Source organism: Ambystoma mexicanum, chromosome 2p, assembly GCF_040938575.1.
Source record: "Ambystoma mexicanum isolate Mex_15411 chromosome 2p, UKY_AmexF1_1, whole genome shotgun sequence".
In the NCBI taxonomy this organism is placed as follows: domain Eukaryota; kingdom Metazoa; phylum Chordata; class Amphibia; order Caudata; family Ambystomatidae; genus Ambystoma; species Ambystoma mexicanum.
Genome location: NC_090923.1, coordinates 1,247,344,550 through 1,247,361,559, shown reverse-complemented (window position 1 = coordinate 1,247,361,559; position 17,010 = coordinate 1,247,344,550). Strand labels below are relative to the sequence as shown.

Below are 17,010 nucleotides of genomic sequence, written 5' to 3'. Positions count from 1 at the left end.
TTGGGGGCTCATTACCTTCACCACACAGCACATGGTCTGTGGACTCGCATCATGGCACAGAACCACATCGACCTGCTGGAACTACTAGCAGTATTCAAAACGCTTTAAGCATTCAAATCACAGCTGACGAACCAGTTGGATCAAATTCTAACGGACAGCACCACAGCAATGTTCTATGTGAACAAACGGGGGCACACACTCTCCAAGCCTGTCCAAACTGGCGCAGAAAATATTGAGAGAATGTGAGCAGCGAGTTCGGGCGAATGTTAGGAGAAGTAGGGTCAAGAGGGATTTTTCCAGATTTGCAGGGCATCAACAAGTTTGTGATGCATAGCAGGACACAGAATAAATCTCTGCATTACTTATGCGAACTGCAAAATAAACTTTACATGGACAATATGCCCCTTAGAGGAACACTTGTTGAACCTTAAGGGCTGCATATTCACCTTAACAGGAGTCTATTATTTCATGAGTTGCTCACTAAAATACCATCCGTAGTATGGGCTGCACCCCTCATCCTACTCCCAACATCCAAGCTGCCCTTGAATTGCTGCAACCTCCTTAGTATCCAGGGATCCGTATGTTGCTAGAGTAATTTGCTGACAGCAGGGTGTGGCAACAGTGGGTGGGCATTTGGGATTGCTTGAAAAGAATAGTCAAAACCAGCACTGCCACTCTGGGAATGCATTGCCCTTTGCCCCTGTGATTGGACCCGTGGTCGTAGGAACCTTACTTGCGTTTTGACATTATGCCCTCCGCTTCTGACAGTCTTGTCAGGGACAGAGAAGTGATGTATCTATACCAGTGATGGAGTGTACAGTTAAAGGGAGCTTCAGGGGAGTCTGTTTTACTTGTTAACCATTCTAATGTGGCGGGGGACCTGGTGTCCATCTAGCTATGGTAACTGAACACTGGTGTGAGCCCTGAATTGAAAAATCTTGATTGCGATCACTGAAAGCGTCCTTGATCAATTCTGATGAGGCAGCTAAATAGTGAAAAAATTTGTCAATAAAATACTGGCTTGGAACCCGATTGGGAATTGACGTGTTAGCCTAAAATTATGGCGTGTTCCCTTAACAGTAAGGTTACTCAACGACTTGCATAAATCCTGTTATTTGTCATGGCAGTTGGTTAAGGGTTGTGATGAATCACAGGATTGTCACTTTTTCCCAAGGGGGGGCCTTTCTCTGTGAGGCTCTGCTCCCACCCCCATCCCCCCGCCAGGATAAAGGACAAACCCACTAATGGCCCACTGCTAATAAAACCTGCTGAAAGAAAACCGGAAGAACAAGCAGCTGTTTATTGTAATATAGAATCCATTAGAAATTCTGAATTGAAATATCTATCTGATACTGAGATGAAGAAAACCACTGGTGTAATGCAGAGCACAAGCAAGACAAAAAAGGACTTTGATGTTACATCAGGGAAGCCCCAGCAGTGCGTCATACATCTGAGAGGTGGAGACCTGAGAGAGGAAGAAGAATGGGAGGCTTAAACCAGCTGGTCGAGCTGGACTGGAGGGAACGGACGACGCGTGGTCTCATGGGTTGACTGGTGACTTGCGAAATGCTTCTGAAGAGCCGTGGAGTGGAGAAGGCGAGCCGCAAAAAAGGAAAAAAAAAAAAGCAAAGGCACCCGAGTCAGAAGACGGAGGTGGTGTGACTGCTAATGCTCAGCTGTGGTCCAAGGGGTCCAGATGCTACACTGATAACAATAACATGGCAGAGGACCCGGTTGATGAGCGAATGAAGGCGAAGACCGTTCAGGGAACTGGACATGAACGGCACATGCAACCTGAGAATAAGAAACCCAATCTTAGCAGAGACCCGGTGACGTGTTTTCATTTTAGTTTCATTTTGTCATTTGTATAGGTGGCTCTGCAAGAAAGAGGACATGGTTGGTTATTGAGGGAAGAGTGATAGAATAGGTCCAGAACAAGAAGTAACTGGCATCTATTTGTGTTGGCTTTCAGATGGTTGTTTCCGTGTGCTGGCTCATTCTATCCGTAAGGGTTATGTACAATGCCTGGGTTGTTTCCATCTGACTGTTATGTAGGATTGTGTTTGTGTGTTTTATGTGTAGATTGGATGGTATTTCAGGTTGTGAGCACTGGCTTGTTGTACCGTATGGGTAAGGTCCAGTGTCCAGGTTTGCTGTTGTAAGCTTGTGGTACCTGTATTGGGTGTGTAGGTTGGCTAGCCCAGTGGGCATGTATAGAGTTTGTTGGTGTGTTGGAAAAAGCAGGAGTGGGGTGGTTAGTACATTGGCTGCTCTCTGAGTTCTTCAATGTGGCTAACCATACGCAATTCTAAATAGTGATGTGCATGGTTAATTTTACAGTCTGTGTGCTGCATGGCTAATCTTCACAAGTCTATCCAAATGTGCTGCATGTTTAAACTTCACAGTCTAAGTACGACGTGGGGTAATCTTCACAGGTTTGGACTTCGTGGCTATGTAGCTAACTGTCCATTGCAGTGGTAGAGATCCTTTGGTTCGAATTCAGCAGTAGTCGGACCACACCTAGAATTGGAAGAAAGGAGTAGTGGGCAAACCGTAGTTTGGAGACACAGTAGTGGTGGGGAAACACCTAGAATTGTAACACAGTGCTAGGGGGAGGGCACCTGGAATAGGAAGAAACAGTAATGGGGAGGTGGTGGAGGGGGGAGGGGAACGCCTAAATTGGAGACTCAGCAGTAAATTCAAAACACCTTGATTTTGAGATACCCTGGAAGTGGGGAAAAATGCCTAAATTGGAGAGACATCAGTAAAATCAAAACGCCTAGATCAGAGATACCTTGAAAGTGGGGAAAACATCTAAATTGGAGACACAGCAGTAAATTTAAAACACCTAGATTTTAGATACCTGGGAAGTGGGAATTCGAGACAAAGCACAGGTTTTTCTAGGCTTACTTGCCAGTATTGCTGGAGGACTTTGCCACACAGCTAAGCTGCTTGATCTTTAGGTCCAGGTATGGCCATGCTATCTGGATCCTGCATCCTGATCCTGTGTCATGTACCTGTGCTCTGGCTTTCTTTTTTGGCTATTGGATGTCCCTCATCCTCCCATGGTCCTCCTCACTGATTTGAGGCTTTGTGGAGGGACTGTGTCTGTGTTGTTTTTCAGCTCTATTCTCATCTTGTCTTGGAAGGATCCTTCATCCAGCAGGGTGGTGAGACCGCACTAGCCAAACTCTGTTCCGTGTGTGGGCTGTCTTGGGTTCCCTCCACAGTTGGCCCCTTTGTGGAACGTTTTTCTGCTTTCTGACTGCTCTGGCTTACCCCTTGAGCCTGCCCCATCCACTTGGTTGGGTTCATATGCCTTCTGGGTGCCATCTCTGTCATTCCTTTGACTCATGGTTAGTAGACCACCCTTCTGGAAAGACCAATTCTTCTTCTTTTGCGTTGTCTGCTTTATTATTGATGCAGGGTCCTTGGGTAAACAGATTTACACTTATAAAGGTTTTCTGTCATTCCTGAGCCAATTGCTTTGAAACTGGGTTGTTGGGTACTTACCCCTGGGATGGTGTTATTATTTAGACTTAACCACAGTAGACCATGGGTCTTCAGTAGTGGGTTTCTGCAGGTCATATTGTGTTTGTTTTATTTCTTAAAGCGCGATACACCCATAGGTCTCAGCGCACACAAAAAACCAGGACAATACAAATGACACATTTCATAATACAATAGATTTACAAAGGTAGCGGGCGCCCCTCTCTCGCAAGAACAGACATGATAACCTGTTCAGTGGTTATTAACCACTTGAGAGTTCGCAGCCACTGCTTTTACTCACTGTGCCTTTCACAGATGGGAAATATCCATTTGCATATCAGTCTTTGTCCTGCCCAGGGGCAGTCCAGCACCGAAATACAATGGCAACTCCAATCTGAACGAGAGTACCACCAGCAACCCCATACACGTGTTTCACCCTTGTTGGGGATCATCAGTGAGGTGAAGCTGATGCCTCTCTAAGCACAGTGAGAGGGAGACCTAGGTCTCCTGGGGGCAACCAGACGTGGTCTCCCTCTCACTGTGCTTAGAGAGGCATCAGCTTCACCTCACTGATGATCCCCAACAAGGGTGAAACACGTGTATGGGGTTGCTGGTGGTACTCTCGTTCAGATTGGAATTGCCATTGTATTTCGGTGCTGGACTGCCCCTGGGCAGGACAAAGACTGATATGCAAATGGATATTTCCCATCTGTGAAAGGCACAGTGAGTAAAAGCAGTGGCTGCGAACTCTCAAGTGGTTAATAACCACTGAACAGATTATCATGTCTGTTCTTGCGAGAGAGGGGCGCCCGCTACCTTTGTAAGACTATTTGTTAAGGAACCTGGAATTGGTAACCCTAGGTCCCCTGGGGGCAACCAGACGTGGTCTCCCTCTCACTGTGCTTAGAGAGGCATCAGCTTCACCTCACTGATGATCCCCAACAAGGGTGAAACACGTGTATGGGGTTGCTGGTGGTACTCTCGTTCAGATTGGAATTGCCATTGTATTTCGGTGCTGGACTGCCCCTGGGCAGGACAAAGACTGATATGCAAATGGATATTTCCCATCTGTGAAAGGCACAGTGAGTAAAAGCAGTGGCTGCGAACTCTCAAGTGGTTAATAACCACTGAACAGATTATCATGTCTGTTCTTGCGAGAGAGGGGCGCCCGCTACCTTTGTAAGACTATTTGTTAAGGAACCTGGGATTGGTAACCCTAGGTCCCCTGGGGGCAACCAGACGTGGTCTCCCTCTCACTGTGCTTAGAGAGGCATCAGCTTCACCTCACTGATGATCCCCAACAAGGGTGAAACACGTGTATGGGGTTGCTGGTGGTACTCTCGTTCAGATTGGAATTGCCATTGTATTTCGGTGCTGGACTGCCCCTGGGCAGGACAAAGACTGATATGCAAATGGATATTTCCCATCTGTGAAAGGCACAGTGAGTAAAAGCAGTGGCTGCGAACTCTCAAGTGGTTAATAACCACTGAACAGATTATCATGTCTGTTCTTGCGAGAGAGGGGCGCCCGCTACCTTTGTAAGACTATTTGTTAAGGAACCTTGGATTGGTAACCCTAGGTCTCCTGGGGGCAACCAGACGTGGTCTCCCTCTCACTGTGCTTAGAGAGGCATCAGCTTCACCTCACTGATGATCCCCAACAAGGGTGAAACACGTGTATGGGGTTGCTGGTGGTACTCTCGTTCAGATTGGAATTGCCATTGTATTTCGGTGCTGGACTGCCCCTGGGCAGGACAAAGACTGATATGCAAATGGATATTTCCCATCTGTGAAAGGCACAGTGAGTAAAAGCAGTGGCTGCGAACTCTCAAGTGGTTAATAACCACTGAACAGATTATCATGTCTGTTCTTGCGAGAGAGGGGCGCCCGCTACCTTTGTAAGACTATTTCATAATACAACATTATAAGGTAAGAACAGATCGACTAAGAGTCAAAACCCAGCTCAGGACAAAGGTAAAAAGTATACACAACCTACAATGAGTTTTAGTTCAGAGGACGTGTTCATAAAAAAAACAGCTGGGAAGGTTTGTATGATCACAACCAATAATCATACAGTCACTATTGGCTGTAGTACACCATCCATTGATCTTCATCCTCCACAGAGACTTTAGGTTGGAGCTTCTATCAATCCCTGGTCCAGTTTTTTTTATTGCAGCCAGGCCACTACCTTATTTCTGAGGGCGTCTCTAGGTTCAGGCCCTGATAAAGCGGTAATATTGGTGATAATAAGGTTTATTTGGTCCCAGACCAATTCTGAGTCTATCTGCAAAATATGGCAGCTTAATTTACTCAGACCTGAGACCTTAAATGGAATGGATTCAGGTTTGGCAGAAGTCAGGAGGTCAGCCCGGGAAGTACTTGGTCACAGTTCAGCATCGGCTATTAGAGACCCAACATGAGCTTGCCTTACGGTCACTCCAGATGAAGGTGAAACCATAATGTTAGGGTGGGTTTGGATAAAATCTTTTCAAATTTCAACAACTCTGCTCAGTCTGACTAGCTTTCTCCTCAGACCTTAAACTTAGTTCAGACAACTAGGCCACTTGAAATGTATTAACAGCTCAGATTTCAAGGGGCTGCAGTGGGCATTGAGAGATATTATTGGGAGCCTCATACCCAAAAGTGGATCAGCTTGACATGAATTGCCTACCATAACAGGGCACACTAGCGTCGCAACTTTGTCCGCTTGGTCCACCACAAGCCGGAGTCATAAACATTTCTACACTGGAGAAGATCGGCAACAATAGCATCCTTACTTGCTGCCATTGAGTAGAACTGAGCTGTTCCATCTCCCTGGATTGCTCACCATTTTGCCCCGATATATCTCCAGGCAAAATCACAGCTGTCTCCCCCTAATCAATGCCAGGCTGTGGGGACATGGGCCCCAAAGAAGCTACACTTTTTTTTTTTACTTTGTTTTTATTAACATCATACATATGAGGTAGGGTGCACCAGCAATCCCTGCCAGCGGTACATCAAGTAAACATAAATGACGGTATTTTTACCTTTTACTCTCATCCCGCTGACCCCCACCGCCCCCCCCCCCAACCCCCTTCCCAACTTTTCAACGTAGGCTATGCAGGTTATAAAGGCTGCAGAGAGAACATTCGAATATCATTGTGTTATCATACTTTTTGACATAGTGGGGTCAGATCGGTTCACAGCAAGCTGGGGGCCCAACTAAGTTCCTGGGGCCGGTGGTAAGACATGTGAAATGAGGCGTTATGGAACGTACTTTACAAACGCATAGAAATGCAGTCATCGTTGAGGAGCACAGCCGTCCACTCCTGTACACATTCCGACATGGTATCATTTGTTATCGCAGTGAGTTTTTCATAAGTAAAGATCGACCTAAGTTTACAAAGCCAATCCTCCTTGGATGGAGCTAAAACACTTTTCCATTTTTGGGCCAGTGCTAGCCTCCCGAAGCTACACTTTTAATGCTAGATGCTCGACCCCTACAGTCTTCTTCACAAGAGAGGTCAGGATTTCCCTGGTTAACATGGTCTTCAGGTATTACATCTCTATAGTCATCCTCTGATGTACTTATTTTTTCATCTCTTGGAGACTTCTCTTTCTACGAGCAATGGCAGCCACCACTTCCGATAATTGATTCGTAAAAGGTGTTCTTCTGCAGTTCGCCATTGACTTAGATTTGCTCAAATCCTGCTTCACTTCCTTTCTTCCTGGGTTTTCTGTGTTTCAAACTGGTATTAAAACACTTTGAGAGGTTCTCCTCTTGCATTGCCTGGGGTTGGTTTCTGCCTTTTCTATAACTTTGGCGAAAAGGGAACTTTAGCCAACTCTGTAAACTCCAATACATTGATTTCAGAAGGTGCTGATCGTTACATTGCCTTTTTTCCTGGGTCCTCCTTGAATCTCTGGGGTTTTCTACAAGAGTGTCATTTCAGCCAATACATTTTTTAAATTTCTGCTTTACACTCCTGCCTATGGGAATGTGTTGGTACTGTCAGAGGATGGTTATTTTGTATCGCTGCAATTCTCAGTGTGTATTGAGATTTTAAGGGTTTGGTATTGTAAAACTCATTTTTTTTACCTGTAACATTTGGTAGCCCTCATGGAATTGTTGGCTCAAGTGTTAACCCCTTTTCCTCACTATACATATTCTATGTTGCATAGGATGTAAATTTGTATCTTCCTTTCTTCTATGAACTAGACTTGAGGCAAATTGCTGTAACTGCTGTGAATCGTCACCCGAGACACAACCACATATTGCGCAACAACTGTGCCAGCCGAGTAGTACTCCAGGTAAGCCAGCAGCTTTCGTTGTGGCACACCTGATCCACTATCAACCCACCCACAACAACCCCCCCCCCCCCCCCACCCGACAAGCACTCCACGTAAGCCAGCAGCTTTCGCTGTGGCACACCGCAACATTCTCACTGTGCCCCTGCCCGCCGGTCCACATGAGACGACGAACTATGAGATAAGTAGCCCAGGGTAGCACACGCCCATCCCTAAATCACTGCCAGTGTCAACCTGCATCTCTCATTCAGGGAAGCTCTCAACTCTAGCTATCTCCCACTACGAATGTATTCCCAAATCTAGGTACAACAAACCATTGATGACTGTTACATTACGGAAACCTACTGTACCATAGGCTGAAACACACAGCCTTGTGAAGCCTAGGCCACCCCACCATGCAGGATTCTCGAACCTAGGTGTAGCCTCCTCCTCCTTTCTTTATTATATGATGAGGCCTACAACATTCTGAAACCTAGGCCTCTCTCTTACTATACAGGATTCTCAAATCTAGGCGTAGCCTCCATTTTTACCATATGCGAATACCTACTACAATATGAAACCTAGGCCCATTGGTATAGGACTCTCAATTCTAGACCTGGACAAATCTTGCCCCAGCCGAGCATTCTTGCAGCCTATGGTACGTATACCTCACAACACTAGTGTGGACACAGGCCGCAGGCACGGCCAAGCATCCATGCATGATAGAATACGGCTAAGCACATCCGGTCTAGTTTCACACATAGCCGTCCAGACTGAAACACCTGACGTACCTCAACACCTTTGCCACTAGCATACAGCTACCACCACCCGAAAGGAACCCGGTATAGCTGGCCTCACAGAAACTCTCTCAACAATAGCAATCTATCTCTAACCCTCAACAGCACCTATCCATGTGTCTGACCTCTCGTGGGCTGCTTAGTCAAGCCTTGCCAGCCACCCAAGAGTTAGAACAGAAACATGTACACATGCATCTCCTGTGCTAAACTCCCTAGAATTTCCAACCACATCAACTACGGTCACCAAGGGTGTTTCAACCGAGGAACAAAGCGCATTGAGGCCACACAAGTGGGGAATAAGCGCTATATAAATAACCAAATACAATACAATAATTATGGTCCCAACACGCTGTTGGTTGAACGCCCTCGGAGGGACCAGACTCCAAAATATTGGTGAATTGGGAGGCGCTATTATGCGTGTGCATTTCGGCCATTAAAGTTGAGAGGGTTGCCATAACCCTGCTAGCCACCCATGTCTGAATGGCATGTGGATGGCGCAAGAGAGCTATGCTATGAACTAAATAGGGGTGGATTGTTTGCAAGTGGATAGAAAATTGTGAGTAGCTACAGTTCGAATTTGTGTCTTGAAAGGTAGCTTCGTTCTTATGGCAGAGGTGTTGTGCAGTAGTGTTTGTGTTGCATGTGAGTGCAGGGTGTGTGGGAATGAGTCTGTGCCTTCTGCCAAGTTACGAAGGTGCGGTGTGCGAGACGAAGAAATGGGTTAGTTGTACAAACAGTGTCTACACCCTGGGTTCCATCGATGTACTAAGAGTGCTATGTCTCACATACGATTTAAGTGCCAAAATAAATGAATAAATACTTGCCCTCTGAGAGGATCTTAGAGTGATACATTGCCATCCCTAGTTCCTTCAAGTTCGAAAAGGCCTCCCTTTCGTGTCCATTTCTGGCTACAAGGCCCATCCTCGTGTGCTTTAAAGTTACATACAGTGCAGACTACGAAAGAGGGATCCGACGTACCAGATTGTCCTCCTCCAGGATGATCCAATTGCTTTTCATATGTTGCGTTTAAGTGTGATGCATTGGCCCCTCCCCTCTCGCCCCCCCCCCCTCTTTTCAGAGCCCATATGAGTGCAATACCAGGCACACTCTCAGGATTGTTATGTGCAAGTCACTGGAATACCTTCTTGGGTCCCCTGTATGGGATAGGCGGGGCCCAAGGGGGTTTGAGGTGGCAGAGCTCAGAGGATGGAGAGACGAGGCAGGTAGCTGAAAGAGGGACAGGTGGGAAGGAGTGTGCTGGTGGGCAGGGAGCTGACTGCTGGTTGGAGCTAGTGTGCGGTGAGAGGTGGAAAGGGGGGGGGGTCAGGCTGTGGGAGGGAACAACCAGGTTTTGAGGGCTTTCCTAAAGGCTAAGGTAGCCTCTGAGATGGAGGGAGTTCCAGAAGGTAGTGCAAGGACTCAGAAGCAGGCACTTCCAAGTCTCAGACTTGAGAGTGGGGGACTCCCAGGAGGTGTGCAAACCCTGATCTGAAGGTTCTGGTGGGGCAGTAGCATGTGACCTTGATTAGAGGAATTCGGGGCCTTTCTTGTGGATGTCACAGTGGTTAATGCACATGGCTTTGAAAGAGGCCCATCGGCGGATGTGCAGCCGATGAAGTATCCTGTGTGCATGGGAGATGTGTTCTCTCAGGGAGAGTGCGGGTAGAAGCCTTGCTGCAGAGTTTTGGATCTGTTGGAGCTTTCTGAGTTGATATGCAGGCGCGCCTAGGTAGAGAGAGTTGGAGTAGTCTAGGCACAAGAGGATGATTGCCATTATTGGGAAACACTATGGGGGTAATCGAGATCTGGAAAGATCCACTTGAGGATGGGGAGGTGGAAGATACATGATCTGTACACTGTATTGATGTGATGGGAGAGGGTCAAGTCTGAGCTAAAAGTGCATCCTAGGTTTTTTATTGAGGAGGATGTAGTGGGCACGATTCCTAATGAAGGCGGCTAATGGATAGGTTGGGTAAAGATTGCTGTTTTGCAGCAGAGTAGGATACTAGTTTTTCCGGGGTGGAGGTGGTTGTTTGTCATCCAAAGGTCAATGTCTGAGGGCCACGCGGAGGCGGGGGGCAATACTCACATGTCGGTTTAGGGCGGAAGCACTCAGGGACGCATTCGTCGGGGAAGACATGGGGCAGGCAATTGCAGACTATTTTCACTTCAGCGAGCGGTCAGTGGAAGATTATGTGGTTCTATTGGACGCATTTAAGGGGATGATACGGGGGAAATGCATAGCCACCACTCATGGGCTGAGAACGGAGCTCCTGACTCGCCTTAACGATCCTGAATACACGTGGACGGGGATCTTGCTAGAGGCTCCCTAAGCTGCGCGGAGCTATTGAGAGAGCAGGGGCTCAGGGCTGAAGCACAGGAAAGGCTTGGCGATCATGATTATGTCCAGTATATCAAGGGGGTTCGCAGGGAAGGAGATAAAGCAGGGCGATTATTGGCCTGGCTACTGAAGAGTGAAACCCAGTTGGAAATGGTTACCCGGGCTGTCGGAGCGGGTGCGCGTGGAAGGGGCCTCCACGCATGGGAGAGCAACAAAGCATTTGCGAGCTTTTATGCTGAGTTGCATAGAAGCAGGGGGCCACCAGACATAGACGATATAAGCGAGGTACTTGAGCAAGCCCACCTGCCGAAACTGCCAGCTACCACCTCAGCGGAATTGGAGGGCCCAATTACAGAGGCAGAGATAAGGGGTCGATTAGATATCTAGGCACAGGGAAGTCGGCGGGGGGGGGGGTGGAATTCTACTGAACATACGCAGATCTCCTGGTCCCAAAACTGAAATGACGCTACGACGCAGTCTTTCAAAAAGGCATACTGTCGGAGTCCATGAGGGAGGCCATGGCGTAGCCCGGGAAGGACCCGTTCAGATGTGAATTCTACCGTCGCATTTCCCTGTTGAATGTAGATTGAGGGTGGGGGGGGGAATCCAGGGCAACGTTCTGTCAATAGGCTAACGGGGCGGGTAGCAGGGTTGATGCTTCATTGCAGGGAGGAACACTATGGTGAACCTGAGAAGGTTACATCACGTTATGGAGAGGGTGAGAGTGGAGGAAAATGAACTTGCGGTGGTGGCCATAGACACAGTCAAAGCATTTGATTCAGTGGGATGGGAGTTGCTTTTCTAGGTGTTGACCAGGTTGAGGATAGGCCGGACATTGCAGAGATGGATACAGTTGATGTATTAGGGCCCCCTGGCAAGGGTGAAAATGGGCAGGGAAACTTCCCCCGTGGCAATTGGGAAGGGGAACACGGCAGGGGTTCCCCCCCCCCCCCCCTACCCCCTAACCTCTATTCTCTTTGCACTCTAATTGGAACACCTGGCAAATATCTTTAGAACACCATTTCGGGAGGAAGGCATTACATTGGATTGATAAACGCGCGTAATGACCAACATAGGGAGGTTATCTGGGTTCGAAGTGCACAGAGGCAAATCAGTGGCTTTTCCGCTGGGATCGGGCCAACTTACCGGCTGTGGGGATACAATAGGAGAAAGTCATTCAAGTAGCTGGGTGTGCAGGTACACCATGATACCGCAGACAACTTTCAATTTCTGATGCTTGTGGATCTGTTTAGAATCGGATGCTGTGCATATAGTCTGACATCTAGTAGTAATCGCGGAGTATTGCATCTTTTTTTTTTTAAAGATCGAAAGGGACGTTGACATTGGCATGACTGTAACACTCTCCCTAACATGATGTGTAGTGAACCCAAAGTCCCTCACGCATCGAGGTCCCACCAGATTTTCTTCCGCCAGCCTAGTTGGTCGCTTATGCAGCGCTCGTATGTTATGTTACTTTGCATTTATATAGCGCCTTATGTACAATTGGTATGGTCTCAAGGCGCTGGTAGGTTGAATGCCCTCAGGAACCGAAGTTCAAGTCAGTAGAGAGAATAGAGAGCGTCAAAAGGTGCGTGTGAGCACCGTAATATGTGTGCAGCTGGTGTGGCGTTCAAGTGATAGCTGCTTCATGTGGTGGTTCGTTCTGGCCGGTTGTTATCCAGACCGATTCTGGCTGCGTTAGGCCTGAGGAAAACGCCTGTGCTGGAGGGTATGTAACCAGCAGTGTTTAGTTAGGGTGAGGGGCAGTATGGGACACGTGATGGTATTAGAACAGTTATACCGAATAGTGTCATAGTATCGCTGTGTTCTAATTGAGTGGTGGTGTAAAGAAGAGAGTAAGCGTGTGGTGTGATATGGTGGTTTACCTTAGGTGGTTGACATTGTGCCCGTTCCAGTAGATCCAGGTACGCCATCCGTTCCATGTACTCGGACAGTTCCAACCACATATTTCACCCATTCATCCACATGTTACATCCGCGTACTTCACTTGTTCCATCGACATACGTCACTTGTTCCATCTATGTACTTTACCCGTTCCGTCCACATACTTTACCCGTTCCGTCCACATACTTTACCCGTTCCGTCCACATACGTCACCCGTTCCGTCCACATACTTTCTATCTACATACTTTACAAGTTCTGTCTACAATACTTCACATGTTCTGTCTACAAGCTTCACCTGCTCCATCAACATATATCACCCGTTCCCTCCACATACATCATCCGTTCCATCCATATGTTTCACATGTTTCATTTGCATACTTCACTTGTTCCATCCAGATGTTTCTTCTTTTCCATTTACATACTACACTATTTCCTTCCGCATATTTCACCCGTTCCATCTAGGCACATCACCCGTTTGCTCTGTACTCCTCACCCGCTCCACGCTCCTCACCCGTTCTGCACTCGTCGCCCTCTCTGCACTTGACACCCGCCGCTCACTCCGCACTCTATACCCGTTCCGCACTCTATACCCGTTCCGCACTCTATACCCGTTCCGCACCCGTACCATACCCTACAACCGCTCAACACCCTACATCGGCTCAACACCACCGCACCCAGCATCTGCTCAACACCCTATTTCGAAGGGATTGTGTCCTCCGACGTATTCCTCATATTAGATAGATATCTCCTTCCAGCTCTGCTGGCCTCGGAAAATTTTTTCTCTAGAGGGCGCTGCGCGTCGACGTCCTTCGAGTCGATGTCCCTCGGCAGCCGCCGTATCGACGTTCGACGTCATCCTGCCTATAAAGGCCACGCGCAGCGTCCGTTGCTCAGTTCCGTTTTTCCGCGCTTACTCGGTGCCTCAGAATACCGTTGCTCAGTTCTTAGTCAGATTAATCCTATTTACCTCGAGTTATTTGATCCGTACTCGATGGCTTCCTCGTCGGAACCGACAACTCCTCGATCCGGCTTCAAAAAATGTCGAGATTGTGGGAAAAAGATGTCGTTGACCGATCCTCACAGAATTTGTCTGTGGTGCTTGGGAGCTGAACACCATTGTTCGGAATGCGAGGACTGTATGTCCATGACAGCTAAGGCCCTGATGGAGCGTAGGGGGAAGCTGGCGAAAGGTAAGACTTTTAAAGCTTCTTCTTCGTCGACAAAGTCGAGACATTCGTCTCCTCGTCACCATTCGCGCTCCAGGTCTCGGAGTGGGTCTCATCACTCCTCGAGATCGAAGCACTCGAAGAGGAGACGTCGAAGATCCCCTTCTCCGTCTTCCTCTTCCTCTGTTTCGCCAAAAAGAATCCCTTGCCCCACGAAACATAGTTCCCGGGCTGAATGGGAGGAATTCCGAAAGAATATGATGAGCGTCTTCGAGAAAGCGGCCATGACCCCCTCGAAGACTGCCGAGAGCGATGCTCTGGTCGAAAGACCCGAAGGTCAAAAACGCAGCGAGTCGCAGTACCCGGCGAAAGAAACCTCTCGAGCGCGTTTCGAACCCTCGAGCAGAACTATGACCTCCAAACCTTCCTCGAAGGTTCCGTCGACGCCGTCGACGAAGGTCCCGTCGACGTCTTCTACGCCGTTGTCGAGGGGACCTTCGACACACGGGTCTGTCGACTCGACGCCGGCCTCGACACCGGCGTCGACGCCAAGAAAAGTCACGGTTACCACACATCCAGTGACTATCTCCAGGCCCTCGACGTCGATGGCTTCGATATTGTCCAGTACAATTACAATTCTGTCGAGGTCCTCGAGGCCTCCACCTCTGTTTTCGACGCCACGCTCGAAGCCTTCGGCGTCGACGACTTCGTCGCTTTCGAGGCCAATAATGACAAGTTCGGCACCCTCTGCCTTGGAAATGGGATTTACTCCCTTTATGAGTTCAGAACAATTGAGAACTATATCCTCAATTTTAGAAGAGGGTGATTTGTCTGAACAAGACACATTTGAGTTACAGGGACCTGTAACCCCAGTTAGAGAGGAATTTTCCTCTGAAGAGCGCAGATTAAAGGATCTTCATGATTCTTTACATGAGGCAAGTGGGTTAGACACTTCCCCTGAGGTGGAGTTTGCTAAGCCAGACCCGGGGGAGCATGCTGAAACCCCCTACAGAGCCTTAATGGCCAGGATTACAGAGTTCATGGGGTGGTCTGCACCTTCACAATCTTTCCAACAAGATGACCTCACGGATATTCTTGACAAAGGCCCACAAGAGGATCCTGTGGTGCCCTTTCATAAAGCTCTTCAGAGAAAGATCATGACAAACTGGGAAACCCCAGATGTAATACCAGCAGTAAATAAAAAACTGTCTACAAAGTACAGGGTATCTTCCACAGACCCAGAGTTTTTGTCTAAACACCCATCCCCAGAAAGTCTGGTGGTACGAGCAGCATCCTCTACCGATGTCAAGACGGCTTATCCTACAGTCCCACAGGACAGGGACGATAAAAAATATGATGCTATGGCAAAGAAAGTCTTTTCAGCATGTAGCATGGCGTTAAAGTCTGTTAATGCTACTCTTTGGAGGAACCAAAGAGATACATCATAATATCTTGGACGACACTGAGGACCCAGCCCAGGATGTTTCTTACAAAGGGATTAACCTTTCTGATCAGGTCCCAGTTGATCAAGACCCAGACTGGAATCCGGTGGAGGACCAGAGCTTATGGCAAACACTGCGACATACCACTAACCCAGACGTCCTCTGTCTGGATCCCCCTACTACTCCGCTGAGAGAGTTGTCCCCAGTTGACGACCAAGTGCTGTTCAACTTGCTCTTAAAAAGAGCAGCTGACAATTTAAAAATTGCTACGCACAAAGCCGCACCGTGACTCGGACTTCGTGGAGGACATCCTCAAGGAAAAGACTCTGGTGTCAGGATCACAGGCCTGGGTTCCAGGGACTTGCCCTCTTGTCCTAGTCTTAGCGGCCAAATACACCACCTGAAGCACGGAAGGTCTCGGGTTGGGTTGCAGGTAGGGGCAAGATGGGTAAGGGCATGGCGGGCTTGGGGGGGACACTAGTAACACCTTAATATAAAATTGTCCTATCCACCTGACATTCATGGTATGCATGGGTTAATACTGAAGGCCCAGGGATTCAATGTGTTCACGGTTGGTGCATCTGGGGTGTGATGTGCCTGCTAATCCTTTTAGAATAGGAACTACTTTGCAGGCCAGTTTCCTGGGTGTGACTAGCAGTCTGGGCGTGGCTGGCTGATTCCCTATAAAAGCCACGCCCAAACCACGGACCCTGCTTCGCATTGTTCTGCATCAGCAGCATGACGCTCCCGGCATCGTTCCGTGAGAAAGAAGAAGAAAGCATTATTATCAGCACGCGTGCGGCTGCTAGAATCTGTCTGTCAGCTCTTGCCTGCACCGGTCTCCCGCAACGCCTCTCCGGAACTCTTCTTCTGCTTCCTGACATCAGCTGTTTCACCCACGGGCCCCGCTCAGCTCCGCGGGCCAAGCTCTGCACATCGGGTGACAACAGAGACTCGGCTACGCCTTCCAGCAGAGACTGCTTGCTTGCCAGCTGTTTCTTCTTGGTACCCGGCACGCTCTGCTCTGAAACGACTTCGGCAGCTGTCTTCAAAGAGGCTCACGCAAGGTAAACAAAAAGACTTTGATTTCCTGTTCCCACGCAATTGGCGCTAGGAAGTACAATTAAGCGCCTACCGGTGAGCCTATTATCTGCAGACACTATAACGGCCTAAGGGCCTTTTGGACACTTCTTTTAACAAGGGGGTTAAGACTCAACTCTGGAACTGGAAAAACTGTAGACTTCCAAACCACGTGGATCATTCTAGCAGTGTAAAACTTGTTAAAGGCATCAAACCCACCAGGAACTATTCTCGTAAAAGAACTGAGCGCCACAGCAGGTCTGGGCGGACCCTCTACAACCAGTGAATTAACTGGTCGACTCTACAAGCGCCCCTGTGAGAGACAACAGGACGGAGAGCTTCCTAAACAATATATACAGGTGAGAGGAGAGACCCAAGGGATTGGGTATTGGGTGGTATCGGGTGAGGGGTTCCCGCCAGAACTCAGTCTTAGGTAACTTATGAGCACGTTCCTTTTCAGGCACACATCTCACCATCCAGCATTCCAGCCCCGAGAGCATTCCAGAGCAGTAGCGGAGGTTTCCA

The 17,010-nt window shown here is 48.3% G+C and overlaps 1 protein-coding gene across 1 annotated transcript in view; it reads left to right on the top strand.

Annotated features, from left to right (window-relative positions):
- LOC138567392 (E3 ubiquitin-protein ligase RNF216-like) overlaps positions 1–17,010 on the top strand; it is a 2,013,370-nt gene that overhangs the window by 43,982 nt on the left and 1,952,378 nt on the right. The window lies entirely within an intron of this gene.